This window comes from Anser brachyrhynchus (genome assembly GCF_964034855.1).
Source record: "Anser brachyrhynchus genome assembly, chromosome: Z".
NCBI lineage: Eukaryota > Metazoa > Chordata > Aves > Anseriformes > Anatidae > Anser > Anser brachyrhynchus.
The window spans coordinates 58,843,686-58,864,819 of record NC_137697.1 but is presented as its reverse complement, the minus strand read 5'-3'; the positions used below and the strand labels follow the sequence as shown (position 1 = coordinate 58,864,819).

At 41.4% G+C, this 21,134-nt stretch overlaps 1 long non-coding RNA gene across 1 annotated transcript in view; it reads right to left on the bottom strand.

Annotated features, from left to right (window-relative positions):
- The window catches only part of LOC308185621, a 222,785-nt gene that overhangs the window by 7,500 nt on the left and 194,151 nt on the right, over positions 1–21,134 (bottom strand). Inside the window, exons 11-16 of the long non-coding RNA XR_013943519.1 lie at positions 15,740–18,935; positions 15,394–15,550; positions 14,474–14,680; positions 12,573–12,723; positions 7,763–7,989; positions 4,719–5,008 (exon numbers count right to left, since the gene is read on the bottom strand). This is a non-coding gene — a long non-coding RNA (uncharacterized lncRNA). The remainder of the gene's footprint in view (positions 1–4,718; positions 5,009–7,762; positions 7,990–12,572; positions 12,724–14,473; positions 14,681–15,393; positions 15,551–15,739; positions 18,936–21,134) is intronic.

The window sequence follows — 21,134 nt, the reverse complement described above, 5'->3', positions numbered from 1 at the left end:
GGTCAGTCCCTGATGCTTCGTCTCTGCCACTCCGTCACGGTCACTCTGCCCCTGCTCCACGTGGGGTCCCTCCCACGGGATGCCTCCTTCCCGAACTGAGCCTGGGGGGGCTGCCCACAGGCAGCAGCTCTTCAAGAACTGCTCCCACACGGCTCCGTACCACGGGGTCCATCCATCCCCCAGGAGCAAACTGCTCCAGCACGGGTCCCCCACGGGTGGGCGGCAGCTCCCCCCAGACCCCCTGCTCCTGCGTGGGCTCCTCTCCACGGGCTGCAGCTCCGGCCCGGGGCCTGCTCCTGCGGGGGCTCTCCATGGGCCGCAGCCTCCTCCAGGCCACATCCACCTGCTCCACCGGGGGCTCCTCCACGGGGGGGGCTGCAGCGTGGAGATCTGCTCCGTGTGGGACCCATGGGCTGCAGGGGGACAGCCTGCTCCACCAGGGGCCTCTTCACATGCTGCAGGGGAACTGCTGCTCCCTGCCTGGAGCACCTCCTGCTGCACTCACCTTGGGGGCTACAGGGCTGGTTCTCACCCTCCCAGCTGCTGTTGCACTGCATTTTTTTTTCCCTTTCTTAAATCCACTCTCACAGAGGTGCAAACAACAAGGCTTATTGGCTCAGCTCTGGTCAGCAGTAAGTCCCTTTGGAGCCAGCTGAAACTGGCCCTCACCTATCACGGGGTAGCTGCTGGATTCTTCTCAAAGAAGCGCCCCCTGCATCTCCCTTTTACCAAGCCCTTGCCATGTAAACCCAATACAGGTGTGCAGCAGAGTTGAGTGCTGAATCTGATCCTCCTTTGGATGTCCTTTCTAGTGGGGGGCAGTTTTACTATTTATCAGAACTAGGGAAAAATGAACCTAAGTTCTATATTATGGCTTGCTCTGGTGAATGCCGTCTATAGTTGCAAGTATTTGTCTGACAACTTATGCACACGGCATATTCAGCCTTTTTTTTTTTTTTTTTTTTTTAATGCTTAGAGCTTTATTATTTCTAACTGAAAGGACAGTTTATAACTTTCAACAGCCACTGCCTAAATTACAAGATTTCAGGTGTAGAGATATGGAAGCACCTGTGGCTCTCAATAAAATAATATCGTTCATTTATATTTGCAACAGTAGTGGAATAAAACATTTAGCACTGACATGGGGCTCTCTGCCAGCTGCATTCCAAATGTCTTACACAGGAAGGGAAGCATGAACAAACGAGTAGGAGTGAGGCAGAGCAGAAGTCCCATACATAACTGCACAAGGTGTGGGTGCCCCAGCCCTGGCAAGGGGCTGCAGGGCTGCTGCATGCAGCGAGGCCGGGGCTGCCCCATGCTGGACACAGCCAGTTCCAGACGGCTCCAGCGGCCTCACTGCAGGGCACGTCCAGTCTCCACAGAGGAGATGGCAGCACCTCCAGGAAACGAGTTTAAGAAGGGATAAAAATACCAGACAGAGGACAGGAAAAGTGCCAAACAGCAGTGTGAAGAGCAAGCATCCTTTTTGATGTGGAGGAGGTGCACCATGGCAGAGGAGATGTCCACACTGCAGTCCATGCTGGAGCTGCTCATGAAGGACGGCAACCCATGGGAGGGACCCCACGCAGGAGCAGGGGAAGACCAGGAGAAGGAAGGAGCAGTGGAGTGGAGCTGTGGTGGACTGACCACAGGCCCCGTGCCCCATCCCTCTGCACTGCTTGGGGAGGGGTCAGGTGGAGGCAGAGGAACTGGGATGAAGGAGTAAAACTGAGCCTGGAAAAGGGAAGTGGAGGAGGGGCTGTTTTAATTTTTGTCTTCGTTTCTCCCCATCCTAATCTACTTTAACTGAAAATAAATCAAGTTTCCACAAGCAGAGTTTTTTTTTTTTTCTTCTCCAAGCCAGTAACTGGCAGGTGATCTTCCAGTCTTTTATCTCGACCCAAGAGCTTTCTCAACCTGTTTTCTCCCCACAGCCCTCTGGGACGGGGGAGTGGGGGGGGGGGGGGGCCGGGGGCGGTAAGAGAGCAGCAAGCTGGCTGGTTGCCAGAGCTGTCCCACCACAAGGACTTACTGAAGGGCACACAGCAATTCGCTGTAGCAAAGCCAAGAACAAAACACAGCCCTCCTGCTTCCCAGTCCAGTGGATCTTACTGTTCACATGCTCTCTAACCTCTCCCTGGATACAGCTGCAGAAGGACAACCCAATTCATACAGATTTGCACAGGAAACATCAGCCAGGTACGGACACAGTGCAGTAGCCAACACGAGCCCTGATGCTGAGACTAATCCGTGAGCCTGGGCAGCTCAACAAACTTCAAAGGAAGCACTGCATTGGCACAGTGTGGCTAGGGCTTAAGAGGCCTTACAGTTGATTTCAGTAAGCGTTTTTGGCACACAAGCCGCATCAGAAACATTTCATACAAATAGCATCTGCAGAGTGTCAAGAAGTCATGTCAGAATAATGTTATTTTTGCACTCAGATTTATCATCTGCAGTCCATTCTAAAGGCCTAGCTGTTTTACAAGGCAAACTTTACAGAAGAGTAGAGAAAAAGCAAAAAGGCTTTTACAAAGTTTTACTAAAATTTCTACATGCCTTCTAAACAGCCATCATGTACTCATCTCTGATGTGAGATACCGAATTTTTTAACTTTTATGACATATAGGTGAAAACAGTCACCCAGAGTACATTTAATCTAACAAGGATGGAATTTTACTAATATATCTACAGCATGTACAGATGGACTCTCCCAATTCAGTACGTTGCCAAAAAAGAAAAAAAAAAAAGGCACCATATGAACAGTGGGGCTCCAAAAGAATGACTAAATATCTCATCGACATGGACAGGCACTCCGGTCTAAAGACATTTTATGGCTTTTTGATCTATATAAGCTAACCACTAGGACAGAACCCAGATGGATCTACTGCAGCACATGGTTACAAATGGCCACAGACCACATGAATTGCCTACCATTTTTTGCATTTTTCTGTGAGCAGAGGAAGAGCCAGGGTTTTTTTGCTAAGCAACTTATGAGGCTTTTATTCCAAATTTCCAATAACTTCAGGATGAAGTTTGGTGGAATATATGTCTTGTTCCCTGTTGTTAGGGCACAACTGATTAAATAGTTGTTCAATGTGTGCAAGTGGTAGTAACTTACCCCATGGTAGAAGATGAGGTAAAATGTTCATGGACTGAAACTGCATGTTTTCAAGACAAAGCCAAAATGATTAATTGTTCAGTACTTTTGCCTCATGCATCTGTGGCTGTATTGTAGCACCTAGGCTAGAATAGCCTTTTGTCTAGGCTGCTGACAAAAGCATGTGATGTGCTACGGCAGTAGTAATACTTGAGAAAAGAATTAAAGTTTTTTGCAAGTTTTCCTTTCCTCCCCCCCCCCCCCCAAAAAAAAAAATTAAATTGGCCAACTAAATTTTGCAGAGGTATTTACATAACAATCACTAGTAATGCAAGATTATTACCAAGCATATTCTTAATCAGGTTAGCATCAGGAAAGTATACTGTTCTTTGTACCACACTGTACCATGCCAATGAAAGTTAAAACAATTTACCAATGAAAATTAAAACACTTTAATATATTTCTGTGGATGTATACTGTAACGTAATCAGGGATGGGATCTCTTTCAACCTAAATAATTTGAGATGCATTTTCAGCTGGCTAACACAAATGTAATGTTACAGCTTTGATCTTGTTTGAATCTTCTGGCAATAGAATATCTTTGATTTTATAACAACATACAAAGGCTGTGAATTAGAAAAGGCCCCAGAAAAGTTGCAACAGGATGAAATGAAGTTTGGTCATGATAAGTTTGTGCTGAGCCTACAAGACAGAGTACACAGCCAAGAATTTGAGAAGAGAACAGTGTTGAAGTATATTCTAGTGATCTGGAAAAGATCTAAGATCAATACTGATAACGTTTATACAGTTTAATGAGGAGCATGGTAAAGGCGTAACAAAAGGCAAAGACACCGAACTTTTAAAGTAATCCAGTAAGTATAGTCACATGTGATTTTGAATTTTAAAAAAATAATATTCATTTTCTGAATGCCTTGAGCAAGACAATGCATGTCGCTGTGTCTATTTTATCTGTAACAGTTCCTAACATAGGTGATGCTTCATTTGTGTTCTTCATAAGTAAAATTTAGAGGAGGAAAAGAAAGCTTTCAAAGTTCCTTACTTTGGTTGTTTGAGTAAGGCTTAAATTGCATGTGGTAATACAAGACAAATACAAGACAATACAAGACAACATTTTCCATCTGCCACTTATATTCCATCAGATTATACTAAAAATTTAGAGGTGACACTATGCCCAAGTGCAGCTATAATATAAAAGTACTCTGTTCATTATTTGAAAGTTAAGCAATAAATTTCTGACATTTGAGAGGTGCTGTCAATCCAGTAAGGTTCCAAAGCAGCTGTTTTATTTATACTGGAAAGCACCCCACAAGCTAGGTAGCCCTGCTCACCTCACTGAAATGCAGATTTGGAAAAGGAAAGGCACATTCTCAAGTAACGAGCATTTAAATTAAATGAACATCAGCTAACTGAGGAGCTGAATAAACTTAGAGAAAATTGGATTGCATGATACTAAAAGAAGCTAAAGAAGGAGATAAGTAAGAACTATATAATCCACTTCTCCCTTCTTTGTGTGCGCACCTGAAAAGACATCCCAGCTCTTACATGCACCTAACTGGCCAACTCTACATTTACCAAAGCACAAAATGATCTCTCAGCTTACCTGTTTGTCCCACTGTCAGCTCAGAGGGGTCCTGTTCAGGCACCTTGTCTTTCAGCTTTGGGATTGGCAAGACTGTCCCCTAAGGACTCGTATTCCTAGAACGTGGTTGACTAATCATAGGCTGCAAGCTCTTCTACCACACAGTCTTCCAGCTTGCCTGTTATCGTGTCACTTCAAGAGTTCCATGTGGAAGTGAGTATGAGAGGGGCAAAATCTGTAAGTTTACTTCACTCACTCCTCATTTCCAGCTGAAACATTATCCTGTCACTTTAAGATGCAGACCCTAAAGTCTGATAAAGCAGAAGGTGAAGGAAAAAAAAAAAAAAGATAATTTGTACACAAGACTTAAAGTTTGAAAAAAAATACTAGTAAAATCTTCTGACACATAAAACAACTGCTTTCAGACTGCTATGGGGTGGAATAGGGAAAACAAACAAACAAACAAAAACAAAACACAGGAACTTCTGTGCATATAGGAGAGAGATCTGACTGGAAAACAGCTTATTGAAGTGGAGAGAACTGGCTATAGAAACATTTGCATGACTAACAGCCTGGATACCATTCCTTTTGATATCTGTTCTTTGTCCTGCACTGTGCAAAAAGGGACACCTGGGTACAAAAATAATACAGAGCTAGTTATATTTATACCCACAAGAGATTATGTCTATTTGAATTCTAAACCAGCTCCAACGAATCATCATTTCTAGGTATAGTTTTGCTGTGCTCTCTGCTTCAGTATTTAAAGATTACTCTTGTAATCTTTGTACCTTATAAAACATCATGAGTTTTTAATAACTTCAGCTTTACAAAAGACCAGATAATTTAAATACATTAGACTTTTATACTTGGTGTCACTTTCATTGGAGAGGTCAACTAGAACATCATATTGAGAGAATATCAATTTCATTTTGTAAGGGACAGGTTTTATCATTCTATGCCACTCTTTTCATGTTAAGTGTTCTCACTGATTTTAGTAGAGATGCTTAATCCATCAAAATCCGCAGAAGGCAAGCAGTGTGTGTTATGCGGTATCTGGCCTTACACACTTTTTTAAAGCTAAAGGAATATGTTGGCTTGAGATCAAGAGTCCAGTCTGCCATTTATCCCACATTCAGCAAATTGAGCTGAAATGCAACCTTCCACTTATCAGCTATACCTAAAAACTTGGCGGGATGGACAAGGAAAAGAAAATACCCTCCCCACCAACACCCTCTCTCTCTCTCCCTCCCCCACCCCCACCTCCCCCCCACCCCCACCTTTCTTTAAACTACTTTGGACAAAGTCCTTACTGCCAAATCCTGTCAGTGTTGAGCAAGGTAGTCATTATACTGAGATTGTTCTTGCATTTCAGATTAAGACACCAATGAACATCCTGGTGGAATCAACTCTTAACAGACCAGTCCTTAAAGACCCTATATTTCAGTAATTCACACAGGCTTTTTCACTTTTAATGATCATAGGTTTTATTTCCTACATTAACTCATAGATTCATTTTTTCCTTGACTCCACTCAGTTTTCTGTATATTTTTAGAACAACAAATTGTGTTTCATCTCTGTGCATACAGCCTTTCCAAAATGAGAATCAATCACTGAAGATCATTCTCATCTAACTTTTCATGTAGGTTTACTTTTTTCTTAATTGCATCCAATTACTCTCCTTTGAAAGTGTTTTGGACATTCAGAACATGCTCAATTTCATGTCTCAGCACACATCCTTAGTACCAAGTAGGAAAATGGTCTGCTGCTTTTAAAGCATTAATAGCTTGACATAATTTTGAGGGGAGATGGACATCACAGGTGGTTGTGGATGCTGAAAGTGCAAGTACCAAGGAATGAATAATATCTTATGATGCAGCTTGAACATTTATATGTTACAATGAAAATATAGTTTAGAGTAGGTATTAGAAATAAATAATTCTCCAGGTACAAATATTGAAAAAGAACAGCTTGCTATTTTTCAGTCCAGAACATCTAGTTCTGACAGGGATGAAAAGAATATGAGAAAAAAATGTTAGGGTTAGGATACTCTGTGTAAACTAACTTATGTAAAATCATTAGTTACCTAGGATATATCTAGCATGCTAGGCATGGACAAAAGCATGTAAGAACAAAGCAATGTGGTGAACAAGTTGATGAATTCCAAATAATTTTAGAGAGAATGAAATGCATGCACTAACTTTCTTGAAATCACAGTGCATACTTGTTTACATGGCTTACTATTTCTTTTAGGTGCTTCCAACTTCACAATTCTTTCTAGACAAAAGAGCTTAATTTCTAAATATTTCTTAAGTAGCATTCTGCTTATTCTTTTAATATGATGAGTGTTGCATAGAAGACAAAGCAAAATAATTGAAACTAAAGTGGTAGCCTCACAGGACTAATTACTGTACTAAAGAGAATTTGATAAAGAGTGACAGAGATGGTCAGAGAAAGGAACAGATGGCTTGAAGCACTGGTTGGTTTTCTACCCAAAATCCACACATTCAGGGAGACTTCTTGAGAAGGCCTAAACTACCCATCTATATGAAGTCAATGACGTCCACAAGTAGAAAGCAGCTCCTGTTACAAAATGCAAGCGCTTTCTTTCAGATCGCATTAGTTTCTTCCTGTTCATCGCCCCTATAGACTGAGGGAGCAGCCACCATTCTCTGCATGACACCTCTTGCACCTTAGGCTATGCTGTCGAAACATGTTGTTTCAACTGCTGTCCTTGTGACTCACAGTGTTGTTTTTTCTTTAAAAAGGAGCACATCCTACAGCTGGACACAGCCCTCCATCTGGAACTGCAGTAGCCCCAGACAGAACAGCATTGATATTTTCCCTCCTTTCTCAGAGAATAACCACAGAAGAGCGTTTGCCTCCTTAACACTGGCATCGTGTTATTGACTTGAATGCTTGTTTGCCTTACAAACATTCTCTGAAATCACTGAAATCAAGGCTTTTCACTTTGATACCAAACCGTGACAACCACTCAAGGAATAGCTGGTTTCTAATCCATTATAACTGCAAAATATTTCATTATATGACTGTAAAGAATGTCTTACGGAGCACTCTCAGACTGTGTACATATTTCATTCTTCTTTTCATTCTATAGGCCTCTCCCAAAATGTTCATAAGAACTGTTGATGATTTGGGCTTCATCTACCAAAGTGGCCACTCAGGACAGGCAGAGTAGGATTTTTGGACGCCAGCACCAGCTTAGCTTGAGTCATTGCTGCAACTTGCCCATTTCCTTGTGAAGTTGACCAGTCGTTGGTTCTGCAGTGTCTTCCTACAACACATAACTTAGATTAAGGATTAGTTTTCTCCCAAGGTTAAATCTCCTTGAGGCACACACTTGATATCCCCATCATTTTGCATGTCCCACCAGATGTACCCCAGTCCTTGGGCAAAGACAGTCCTACGAGTGGGTTTGCCTTTTCCCAAGGCAGGAACAACCCACACCACCTTCACAGAATTATCTAGGTTGGAAGAGACCTCCAAGATCACCGAGTCCAACCTCTGACCTAACACTAACAAGTCCTCCACTAAACCATATCACTAAGCTTTAAATCTAAACATCTTTTAAAGACTTCCAGGGATGGTGACTCAACCACTTCCCTGGGCAGCCCATTCCAATGCCTAACAACCCTTTCAGTAAAGAAGTTCTTCCTAATATCCAACCTAAACCTCCCCTGGCACAATTTTAGCCCATTCCCCCTCGTCCTGTCACCAGGCACATGGGAGAACAGACCAACCCCCACCTTGCTACAGCCTCCTTTAAGGTAGCTGTAGAGTGTGACAAGGTCACCCCTGAGCTTCCTCTTCTCCAGGCTGAACAGTCCCAGCTCCCTCAGCTGCTCCTCATAAGACTTGTTCTCCAGACACTTCACCAGCTTCGTTGCCCTTCGCTGGACTCACTCGAGCACCTCCCATCCACTTCCCTACGTGCACTACGGGGACTTTGGCTCCTTCCACAGTGTGTAGGGGTTTTGTTTCAGTAGGACCAGGATGGTTGTCAAGCCATCTAGCCAAGTGGTTTCTGTTAAGTTCACATCCCAGTATTTCCATGTCCCAGCATCCAATGCTCATAACATAGTCTTTAACAGTCCATTGTACCTCTCAACCTTTCCGTATGCTTGTAGGCGGTAGGGGATGTGATACACCCATTCAATGCCATGCCTCTTGCCCTAGGAGATTATTTCAGGCTACTTGAGACAAGGTTATTTCAGAAGTGATTTCCATTGTCTGACTCAATTTTCTTAATTCAAAAAAGTTCCTCTTTCAAGTCACTCGATATAGTGGGCTCACAAGCTGACTATATAGCCTGGAACACTGGTACTTCACACTTGATAGGTAATATAGGTAACTAATTTAATAATCAACCACTTATGCATCTGACATAACATAAGCCATTATGCAGTAAAAAAGCTTACTAAATCCTTAAAAACAAACAAACAAAAAAACTCATCCTGACCTGTATACAAAAATATGCACATGCAAGATAGCTAAACAGAAGATACCAAGCTGATAAATTACGGTTTTCCTCTGGATACGGAATACTTAATACCAGACAGAGCAGTTGGTCCTGTATCAAACCCATTCATCAAACAAAAAATCCATTGCACTCTAATTTTCTTTCCTGTATTCATTGTGCCTTTCGTCCCAATGAATTATTTTATCCTAACTTAAAAGTCTCCAGGAGTGAGTTCAGTAATGATTAATACCATGTACACCTACATGAAGTATACAGCTTAAATTATAGTGCAGACTTTTGTCTAGTGCATATATGAAGCAGCACTGAAGCCCAGGTTAGTCCACTCACCTTTAGTTATAACCCAATCCCTACCAGGCATAAATGAATGAATAAATCAGCACTCCCCCCAAAACCTAAATCAATATTCTCCTCTTAGGCAGTAAATCAGCTTCTATATGGGTTGTTGGCAATTCCCTACAGAATATGAGACTGGGATACACGGTACCACAATTATTTTCTCAGCAAAGAAAACGGAACTATATTGATGTATGGACTGAGGAGAATACTACTTCCATTTCCAATGCAGTCAATCATCTACTCCTATCATTAAACTAACTTAATGTGTACTATTTCTGCAGCCTTTTCAGCTTCTTCCCTTGATAAACATAATCAATAGGCTATAATGAAGTGACACCTTTGCACTGACGGTTTAGTTGAAATATGAGGCGTTTCCATCATGGTGATTTTTTTTTTTTAAGTAAATAAAAATAAAAAGTTAAACTTCCACATTTTTAAAAGTTATATTATTGCAATTTGGCAAGGTTTATGATTACCATCTTTTAATTTCAGCCTTATTCAATCAGAACACATTTGCTGCTGAATATTCAAGGCAATAACTGATCAGTATGACAGGTCAACTGCAAAGAAAAATTTGTTACAGCTTTGCAACACCTCTGAAATTGTCACCTCTTTAACAAGAGAAAAAGGAAAATTTTCTCATTTCAGTTTACTTAGCCATTTCACGAAAAAAGTTCTGCTAGCTCTTATGGTATAAAACATTGCCTAAGAACAACCAGTTTAATTAACTATTATTGAGTTCCAATACAAAGCATATTTTAATCATTTTCCTTCTTCCTTCACATATCTGGAACACATTAGATGGATTTATTTAGCTAATATTTACTTACAATATAGGTCTTCACATTTGTAATTAACTTAGAATTTCCATCTCCATATAGTTACACAGAAACAAGAAGTCAAACAGTTCCTCTGTAGACGTTTAGTAACAAAAAGATATTCATGAAATAAACAAAGGAAAGATAACTGTTTGGTAAGCATAGGCTGACAAGTAAAACGCAAGCTACTAAATAATAATAAAACATCTGATTTAGAGGTAAAACAAATGAAAATGAAATAAGCTTAAACCCAAATGCAAAGCAGCAAAATAGAAAAGGAAGCACTAAAGAAAATTCAGAGCAGTGGAGAAATATGCCTCTCCTGAAGACTGAGATGAAGAAAAAAAAACAACAACAACAACAACAAAAAACCATAGCAACAGAGAATGGCATAAAAACAGATTAGCTGGCCAAAAGTTAGGTTAACAGTTGTTAATATTAGCAAAACTTAGGACTCTTTTAAGACAGCAAGACAAGTGAAAATATACCCCAGTGCCAAATTCCCAGAGGTACAAATTTCCAGTCTGCTGACAAAGTGTTTCACATGCAGCTTTTCAGAAGGCTACGCACAGACCAAACTGGAAAATATCAGCAAAGATTTGAGAAGAAGGTGAAGAGGCAGGTTTGGAGTTATGCTGCTGCTAGCCCTGTTTCCAGTAGGCTGCTCATGCTCTGGGCTGTTGTGTTCCTTGACCAGAGCTGCAGCTGGTGATGCAGAGGAGCAGGACCCAGCATGCAGTGGCCTCATAGCATGCCTGGGAGGCCAGTGGGGTGGGGTCCTGCAGATGAGCCAATGGGGGCTTGCAGTTGAGTGACACAGGTGAGGCAAGGCACCCCTTCCCTGGGACTCATGGGCATGACATGGATTTTTTCCCTTGAAACTTGCTGAGCACAAAGTAGAAAGCACCAACCCCACAAAGGCACTGATGGGAGAGAGAGGAGATTTGTCTGGAGACCTTTCTGTCTCATCCAGCAAACCTGAATTTATTTTATTTTAAAAGCCATGTAATTTTCATTTGTGTTTTAACCAAATTAGTGATAGAAATTAAAAGCCTTCCTGTGTCTGGCACACCTTGCTTAAAGGAAATGATACAGGATGGGTTCAAGGTTTGTCACACTCGTGATATGAGAAACAACTGACTTGTCCTGCTCCTTGCCAGATTTTCTGTCTGGCACCAAATTTCCTCCCAGTGGACCCTGTCTCCCTGGGAAGTCACCCCATCCTCCCAGTGCCCCAGTGCCTCCCAGTAAGCCACCAAACCAGCAGTCTGCACAACCTGCATTCCCAGAGCCCCAACTACTACCTTTGAACATACACTAAAACTTCCTACTGCATAGCCCAAATCGCCATGCTCCAGCTGGCACACAGTCTCATTAAGGTCTTATTCAAAACACTTTCTCCTCCCCAGCCCCTAAACAGCATCTCTTTTTTAAGGAAGAGCCCACTACTCCAGTAACTGGCAACAGCTGTGTAGACAGCATCACTAAGCCCAGCTCTGCATGGGGTAAGAGTTTTTTAAGACTAAAGTTTTGGAAATAAATATATTGATGTTTGGATAGATGAGGTAGGGAATATGTAGATCAAACCTGATAAGATGAGAATGCTACCGTCAAGTCCAAAAAGAGGAACAAATGCCCAAAATAAAGGTGGCAAAACGTATCTTGTTTCACGAACAAAGTGTTCCTGGAAGTCCCAAGCAGAGAGCACAGGCTATTCTTGACCACTCTACAAATTTTAGCAAAATACTGGCATTGCTCATAGAAAAGAAACAAGTCCTAAGAGGCCTAGTTAATTAGGATTTTAAGTACTTGGCAGGAGGGTTACACAGAGTAGCCTGCTTTTAATCCAAGGAACTACATTAATTGGGAAAAATAAACCAACTTTAATTATCTGGAGAAAGGATACAAACACGTAGTTCCTCACTAGCTAGAAACACATGTAGACTAAAAGCCAGTTTTTCTTTAGTAATAGATATTTTGATAAGCATCTGCCAACCCCTGGCTGCCAAGCCCTGTCCCAGTGAAAAGGAGAAGGATCTGGATTGCGAATCAATCCTGTCCCCACAATGATTCCTGTTGCAGAAGTCAATCCTGCACTGCAGAAGAGCTGTTGGCAAACATTTATGTTACCCACCAGAGACTTGAATTTTGCAATATTAGAAAATTATTAAAGAGCTCATGTGAAGAGCAAGAGACAGGTTATATTCAACAAGAAAACCTCACCAATTGCCATGGTCCTTGCAGCATTAACCCAAACAGCAGAGAGTATATTGTCTTCACAACATGCAGAGACAAGTTCCTGGGAAAGGTTCAGCAGTACCTTCAACAGGCCTGGGAGCAGCAGCACTGCTGAGGAGCACCCGTCCCTTCTCAGCTGCAATGAAAGGTTGAGCTATGAGAGGCCAGGTAACAAAAGGTGTTTCTGACACTGGATAAGTCCCTGCTGTTTCACCTGCAGCCCCTGGAATGTTTTTGCTCTTTGCTAACCTCAGTGTTCATCAGAAAATGCTCCTGTGATACATCTACTGCAGGCACTGACAAGCAGAGGGAGTCCTGAGTACTTGGCAGTGTATGGAGCCACAAGGTGCTAGAGAAAATGCAGGAGAGCTGAAGAGCATGCAACAGAATGATGGAGACACATTCAGCAGTGGCCAACTTGCAGCTGGGCTGTTCTGGAGATGACAGATGGCACTGGTAGCTTTCAAGGGACAGTTGCTGGGATGGCATAATGGAACAGTAGGACACAGCCAGGAGCAGGCTAAAATTCTCCATTAGAAGTATTACTTAGTTATAGGGATGATTTTGAGAAGATACCAATGAATGTAATAAATTCATGCCAGAAGATACTCCAATGCAGAAATAATTTTATTTCAGACAAAAATAATACAGGGGAAAAAAATATATACATATACTGCTGTTTCCCAAATTAACCTGTCAGGGAAAACAGTGAAGGTTTATTGATCAAGGAATGAAAACATCTCTGCTCAGCAATGGTCAGAAATAAAAGGAAGCAAACAAAATTTTCAATTAAACAAAGAAAGACATAATACTGAAAATTATATCCTGTCTAGTCCAATATACAGCAATTTAATGTGACTGTCCAAATCTAGCAGCACTTCTCTCAAACAGAGACATAGAGAGGAGAGTACAGTTATGCTACAGATTGCTGTAGGCACAAGTTGGCTTCCTCCAGTTGGAGGCACAGACACATGAGAATAGATTGAAGTAAGTTGGAACTGTTCAATTAGAGAAGGAACAAGAATGGGTGTAAGAACAGTGAATGACTGGAAGAAGACAAAGCCAAGTACACTTAATGAATCTGGAAAACAACAATTACAAAACAGATTAAAAGGAACTTTTTCCTATAACTTGGTTGACTTGTTGGTCTACAGGCCGCAAGACAGCAAAATCAACGTGGTGAGACTCAAAAAGTCATTACAATATGGCTCATGAGACCACCCATAGGAGTCACTTGTAAACAAAATGGAGCAGATTTGAACCCCTGTTTTTCAAGACAACTGGTTATTCCAGTAACTATCCACTGAATAACTTCTGAAATTTTTTCCTGAAAGAGTTACAGTACCTTCTATCAGAACAATGCAAGACTGGATAGATTATTCATCTAATCCAGAAAGACAATTACCTATTTTATGTATTATGTTGTAAGCATAATCCTATTTATGTCCTGCTGTTCAAGGCAGGTAACTCTGGTGTTTTACTGGAACTCAGGACCCCCAGCAGTTTTTTCTATTGCTTCCTTTTTTTCTTTTTTTTTTTGTAGGTCTGGTATGTTGAGTTTTATTGAAAAAAGTCAATAGCTGATAAAAACACTGTTATAAAAGCAGTAACCACAAACACATAGGGATGTAGCAAAGCCAAAGGTGCTGCATGGTCACAAATAAAAAAAAAAAAAATTTATATATATGGACTATAAATGGTGAAAGCAGAAGAGTGGAAAAGCTAATTTCTGATCCCAGAAAACTTGAAACATTTCCCATTCTTCATCAGCAAGATGTCAACTTTCTAGGAAGAAAAAAGGAAAGAAAACCAAAACAGGGAAAGCAATGAACAAAGAGAATAAATAAGATCAGGAGAGGTAATTGCTGGTTAATTACAACACTTACCAGTGGTGTTGCTTTATGTCCATTCAACTCACTGCTCTGTCATCCACCAAGTGCTTAAAGGAGGAATACTTTCACAGCTAGACTTCTCTAGACTTCTTCTGGGTCAGGTAGCTCTTGATACTGCCTATTCATCGTGTCTCTGAATGTATATATTCCGCTTGCATGGCAGCTCAAGATGGAAAGTCTTCAGTATCCCTGACATGTGCCCTGATCCAGGTTAGAGAGAAAGCTGGTTTCAGATACTCTTCCAAATTCAAAAATACATAGAAAATCAGAAAATTCCATGGGCTTTACAGCTGATACAAAACCTACACATAAGTCCTCACAGCCCATGACTAATATCAAATATGGCTCTCATTTACCCACTCTGTTGGATACTGTATCCTAATACTGTATCCAGTGTTTTGTGAAAAGGAGATATAATCCCAATCTTCCTTTCACACTACTTTCTGCTGTGTCTTATCATAGGATTGGCCAGGACAGAGTGACCCCCTGAGGTCCCACACATTCCTGAGCTTGAGGGCCACTACTGTACCCCTATCTACAGTCACTTGTTCATCTGTTCTCAGAGGTTTCCCAGAACAGAAGTTCTCTGGCCAACCTCACCAATATATTTAGCACTCCCTCACTTTGTCACAAGGAAGTTTTCCATACCACTTTACCTGAACCAGGAGGGCCACAAACTTCATCCCATTACAACCTGCCCCATAACAGAGCAGAGGTAAGCTTAATTGCTTTTGCAGCAGTCTGTACATGCAGAAAGACTGTCCTCTCAGCTCCTGCAGTTCCTTAAGCTGTTCCTCATAGCTCCTGTTCACTAGAGAGGAGGTCATTGCCACGGATCTCTCCTGGCCTGGAGCTGGTCTGTGCCCTCACCAATCTGTTAATGCTTACCTTTAAGTACCACACCTAAAACTCACCACAAGAGTGCCAGGGAAAACTTGCCAATACTGTAAGGTACCAGGTGCCTCGGTGCAGTTTGTACATCACCTTCTGAGGGGTATGGGGCTGGAGGGTGCTTCAGGATCTGAGTCCCAGCAATGACATTTTCGTAGAGATAACCACTCTGCTCTGGAGCTACGGAGGCGGCAAAAGCAAAGACAGTAAAATTGTAGTCAGATCCTTGCCTCTGAACTTTACTGGAAGGAAATTAAAAGGACAAGAAAGAAGCAGTGACTGATAACTTATTCTGAACGCAACTATCAGGGCACAATAAGAGTGTGTCAAACAGGAGAGAGTAAGAGTCCAAAAGGTCCTGACACCTACCCAGACTCCCATCTGAATCCCACAAGCTCAGCAATGATGAGGGAACAGACCAGCAGGACTCAGCTCTGTGCAGTCCCAGCCATTCTCCCTGCTGAGGTACTGCTACCAGAAGACACCACACCAAGAACGCTCCAACCTGGCAGGAATTTTTCACATTCATTCAAGAAGCATATTCTGGGACATTTGCACTGTTCGCTCCCCAGAAGCTAACTCAAAAAAAGAAGGGTGGATGGATGAGAACACAAGTCCCCAGATATCATACAGAGAGACAATGCAATGCCAGTGGAAAAGGGCGTGAAACCAAAATCACAGTGGCCACAAGGCTGTCAGAAAGCCAGAGCATCAGGGCCAGGCCTCATTATTATCAATGCTCAGGCATTTGCCTGCCTGCCTGCTTTCCACCTTCATCTCTTCAGGTCACCACGTGTCTCACAACTTTACTTCCTTTCTCTTTCCAAGTTGCAGAAAGGAAACTTCTAGCAGCTGAAGAATAGCTTCTAATTTACTTTGGTGGAGAAAAAACATTGTGGGTACATTACTTTTCAGGAAAAAAAAAATTAGGAGATCATGGAGGAATTTGTCCTGAAAAAGTAAGTACCCAGTACAGGATGTGACATCAGACTGAAATCCCCACTGTATTCCCCAGCTGTTGATCCAACACCTATACTCAAGACAGACATCAGTGTGAGACATGCCTCTGAGAATATCGGCCAGTGCTTGTCACTTGATGGAAGCCTTTGGTCATACCTTGAGGCCCAGAAGGGAATCTGAAGATAACACCTTTTGCCTACACCACATCTTTATGCTTTTTCTCAGTAGAGCATGAAACCCAAACGATGAATTTTTATTATGGGTCTAAGGTGATACATTAAAACACCTTTTCAGTCATTTAAAAGTTTCCATATGGCTGTTACTACATGCCATGGAAGTGATCATCAATAAAGGTACTCAAACACCACAAGAGCAACAACCAAGAACAATAGATATTTCACCTAGGAGCAGCCTTACTTCCTCTACCACCACTTTCCAACCCACTTTGCTGATTGACAGAATTACAACACAGTTTTCACTGAATTACCTGTACCTCCTAATAGCATATTTTGTGCTTTGAACGAGACATCTACTCCAGTCCAGCAAAGATTCTAAATATGTCTTCAGCCTAAACCATTAAGCCAACCTGTTTACTCAAATATTTTGGTGTATCGAGCTCTAATTTTTCTACACCATTCAGAAAATGAAGCATATTCCCACTAGGACCCCACCACAAATTTGTGATAGTCAGATATTTCTTTCAACCAACCAAATAACAATGAGGAAAATCGTGTTTCCTTATAATCCATGTCATGGTTTTATAGTTTATGTTGTAGCGTAAGATGAAGTAGGTGCAGCTCTGTTCTGACTCCTTTATAATTTCTTCATTTCTCAGAATAGTTTAATTTGTTCCTTTAGGTTTGGGAGGATTTTTTTTTTCTTCTTCTTCTTCTAAAAACACATAATAAGAGACCTTTGCTCCAGAATTCTGCCCATAACTTATGGCCTCTTCTGGCAGGCTGGTAAGGTATGAATTTGCACTCAGGAAAAGAAAGGAAGAGTTAAGTGTAGAATCTGTCGAGTCATACAGATTCTATCCTCCTCCCTACCCGTTTGTAACTCTGCACCAGCCTACCAGATTTTGGCACGCTCTTGTTTATACTGCAGAATATCTCTGATCCAAGAGTAATAATTAAAAAAAGAAAAAAAGTTTTGCATTTGACAAATAAAATTAATCCTTCAGTGATCCATTCTGCATGATCCTATATTAGCTGAGTCAGAACAGGAAAACAAGAAAGTAAAGGCAAGATTAACAGTCAAAACAACAACAACAACAAAACAAACAGGTAAGGCCACTATAACCCATTTGTAAAATATGCAATTGTTTGGCTAGATTCTCTACAGCAAATACAGTTCTTGTACCCCTAAGCACAAGAACTATTTCTGTGGAGGATGGACACAAAAGAACATATATCCATGCCCAGGCTACTGCACCACGGAGTACTATTACAGAGCTTGTAAAGACATAGAGAGTCTAAATCACTGGTTACAGTTGTATTCCTAAGCTTAATGTGATCTCAGCAGAAAGGAAACAGCAGAAGACAGAATAATAATAAAAACATTTTCAATATCTCAAGATCACTCTATAAAATAATCAGTGTAAACTGAAACCCCCTTTCTTTAAGATCAGTAACAACACGTGCTTTAGCTAACAACATTCAAAGTTAGCCACATGATTATAAACATAACCAAGTTAATGAAACCATACTTCAGTGTTCATGACCAAATATGCACTTCTTATGTTGGGAGTTTAAATGTGTAAATATCTGGCCTTCTTGTTAAGGGGGCCATCATTACTCATTTCCCACTTGCAACCATACATAGCATAGATAGCAGACCTTCTAAATATTTCTCATCAACACCACTCATTTCAGAACAGGTCACAGCACCTGTGAGTTTTGTCACTCAACCTCTACATGCTGCTACTTTGATTCTTACTGGACTGGGTAAACCGATCAATACAACATTAATCCAGACATAAATTTGTATATTCACAAGGGAAGGGAATATACATTAGAGAAAATTGCCAAGTACAAAACTGTTCTAAACCAAAGAAATATAAGTTGATCCCTTATCAACTTAAAGCATGCATAATAATTACAAAATTCAAAATGCATAAAGGACCTAAAAATGAATTTTAAATTACTTCTGATAACACAAGCTCTCATTAAAGATTATAAATAGTTTTATTAGTATTGTGTAATTTTTGAAGGTCAGAAAGCAATCTGGTTTTGGATCATGTGGGAGCTGCCAAAAAGTTACTTTGTCTCTAAGTTAATGACATAGGCAATTAAACGCTTGTTGGCATGCCTATCATTACAGTCCCAATCTAAAATTGACATCAATTTTATTCACAGATAACTATAATAGTTATCATCATAGATAAAGTTATCCAGAGAACACGAACAAAACTAGACTTAACTCCCATCATTCCACTGGCAGTCATCTCACTGCAGGTATCTGTAGATGCGGATCACATCTGCAGGGCAAGCCTCAGCTCATCCCAAGTAAGTGTCACACAGTTCTGCTGAAGAAGATGAGCCAGGCACGATGGTCATGGAGGGACTGCAGAATTAAGCGAAGCAGAGCCAGATGCAAGGAGATGCTGTGGAAGGGGAAGAAGGATTAGTCACTGTGTAGATGTGAACCCTCCCTTCCTCATGGCTCTCTATGTGGGCTGCAGACCACTCCACTGCCTGGGTTATGGCAGCCTCAGCAGCTGCACATTTTTTTTTCATCATAGAGCCATTGCCCAACCTGGTCTTTTGCCTGGGTCTCTCAATTTGTTCCTTAGATCTAAAGTAGGCACAAATTAGGCATCAAGACCCAGAGTCACTGAAAATCAAGGGAAGACTCAAAGTTTAGCAGACTTTGTTTTTACATAGCCTATGTTATTTTGTTCATGGGATTCTTACCCCACATTAGCATGCCAGAGTTCACAGGAGGTTACACAGAAGACAACATTGCACTGAGTGAAACTTTATCCATGCGATCCACTGACAAATTCAGATGCAGAAATATCTTATTCCCATCAGGTGTGCAAAGGAGTATGCATGTATGTGCATGTAATTTGAACTGGAAAAATGAAAATGTGGGCATGAAAAGACCATAGAAGGATTTAGGGCCCTTAATATCTGTGCAAAGCTGACTTGGAGAACACTCTGGCATCCATACTTTTGATCAAGAAAAGAATATTTCTGGTAAGGTTAGCCATCATGCCAATAAGTATGAACAAGAAGCCCTTCCTCCCACACCAACAGATTTTCCCTACCGAAGTGCCACAGTGGAGTATTAACAGGGGGCGAGACTGCCATTCTCAGCTTTCTGGAAACCTGATGCTGCATGGAGCGTGTAATGCTCCTCTATGACATCTCACCAAACCTTCAACAGAAACACCAAAACACAAAGAATTATCAGGACCTTAGGAAAAAAAAATATATATTTTCCCTTTGCTTAATATCTGTAGGCATCAATTTTGATCAGTAAACTCAAAATTATCATGGATAGAGCTCTACTCCTTATATTTTAAGAGCATTTGAATAAACAAGACAAATCTAGTCCCACTCTTTCCTTTGTCAGTGTTTATGCAGTTTTCCTGTCTGTAAACAGGTGTTGTCATCAACTGTTATATCAAAGACCCTTTTGAGTTTAATATTTGAAAGCTATTCCCTTTTTTGCTTTGTTAGTATCTTCTCTTGTACATATTAATTACTGCAGACCTCTGCCAATGTGTGCTAATATCCAACCAATATCCTCTTTCAAAGGGAAATGTCAAAGACTAAATTCAAATGAAGGATGACATTTCAGTCTGCATATTCCATGAATAATGGTTCTTCTCCACCTTCTAGAAACTTCAGTGGAGGAAAAACGTAATATTTAAAGAAAAAAAAAAACTCCCCCAAGAAAGTTCACTATATTTTTTATACAACAGCTAGGTATCCAAATCATCCTTCAAGAAGAAAAAAAATAAAAAATAAAAAAGCTACATGGCAAAAAATACAAGAAATGGAATCAAAATCTTTCAAGATACACTCACTTTACATTCCAGGTGCTAGCAAAGAATTGTCAGAATAGTCAGAAAAATAATAAAATGTAATTCACTCTTCTGTCATTTTGCTCTTCCTGACTGCATGCTTGGGCAGAATGCATTAATAAGCACTTCTGCTTCTCCTAGATGATGTTCGCTGCTTTAGTCTAATTTGTTCTTGTTGGCAGTTTTCTACCCATGTGTCATTTAGCAGCAAGGTCAGGCTGCTCTGCAAGGGAAGATGAACCAGGACCAAGCACCACAAGGATAGCAGAAGCAGTGACCCACTGACAAGGGCACAGGTCTGCCATGCCCAAATTAAAAGAGGAACATGAGGCCAGGACAGTGACGAGGGGTGGCCAAAGGACCTGTGGCTTCCACTCCAGCCCCTGCAACAAAGCAGACCCAAGGTCAAGTCAGGAAGCCAAGTCAGTAAGTCAGAGTGAGGGCAGTCTGAGATTAGGCACAGCCTTCCTGTAGCGTAGCTCAGGCAGAGACCAAGGGTGAGACCTCAGCTCAGAAGCCAGCCCTGAGAGAAAGGAAGGTCAAATCCCTGGTGAGGGCTTCCCAAGGGCTTCTTGGACAGCTGGCTGCACTGCTGCCCTGCTGGATCTGGCCCCCTTCCCAGGCAGCCAAACCTCCAGGAGCAGGGAGAGGCTGCTGATGCACTCTGCTCTGATTACAGTCAAGGGGAGGAAGAAGCATGAACTGCTTTTGGAGGGTGTATAGTCAAAAGCTGTGAGATTCACAGGTTTGATTTCACTACACGAAGAATTT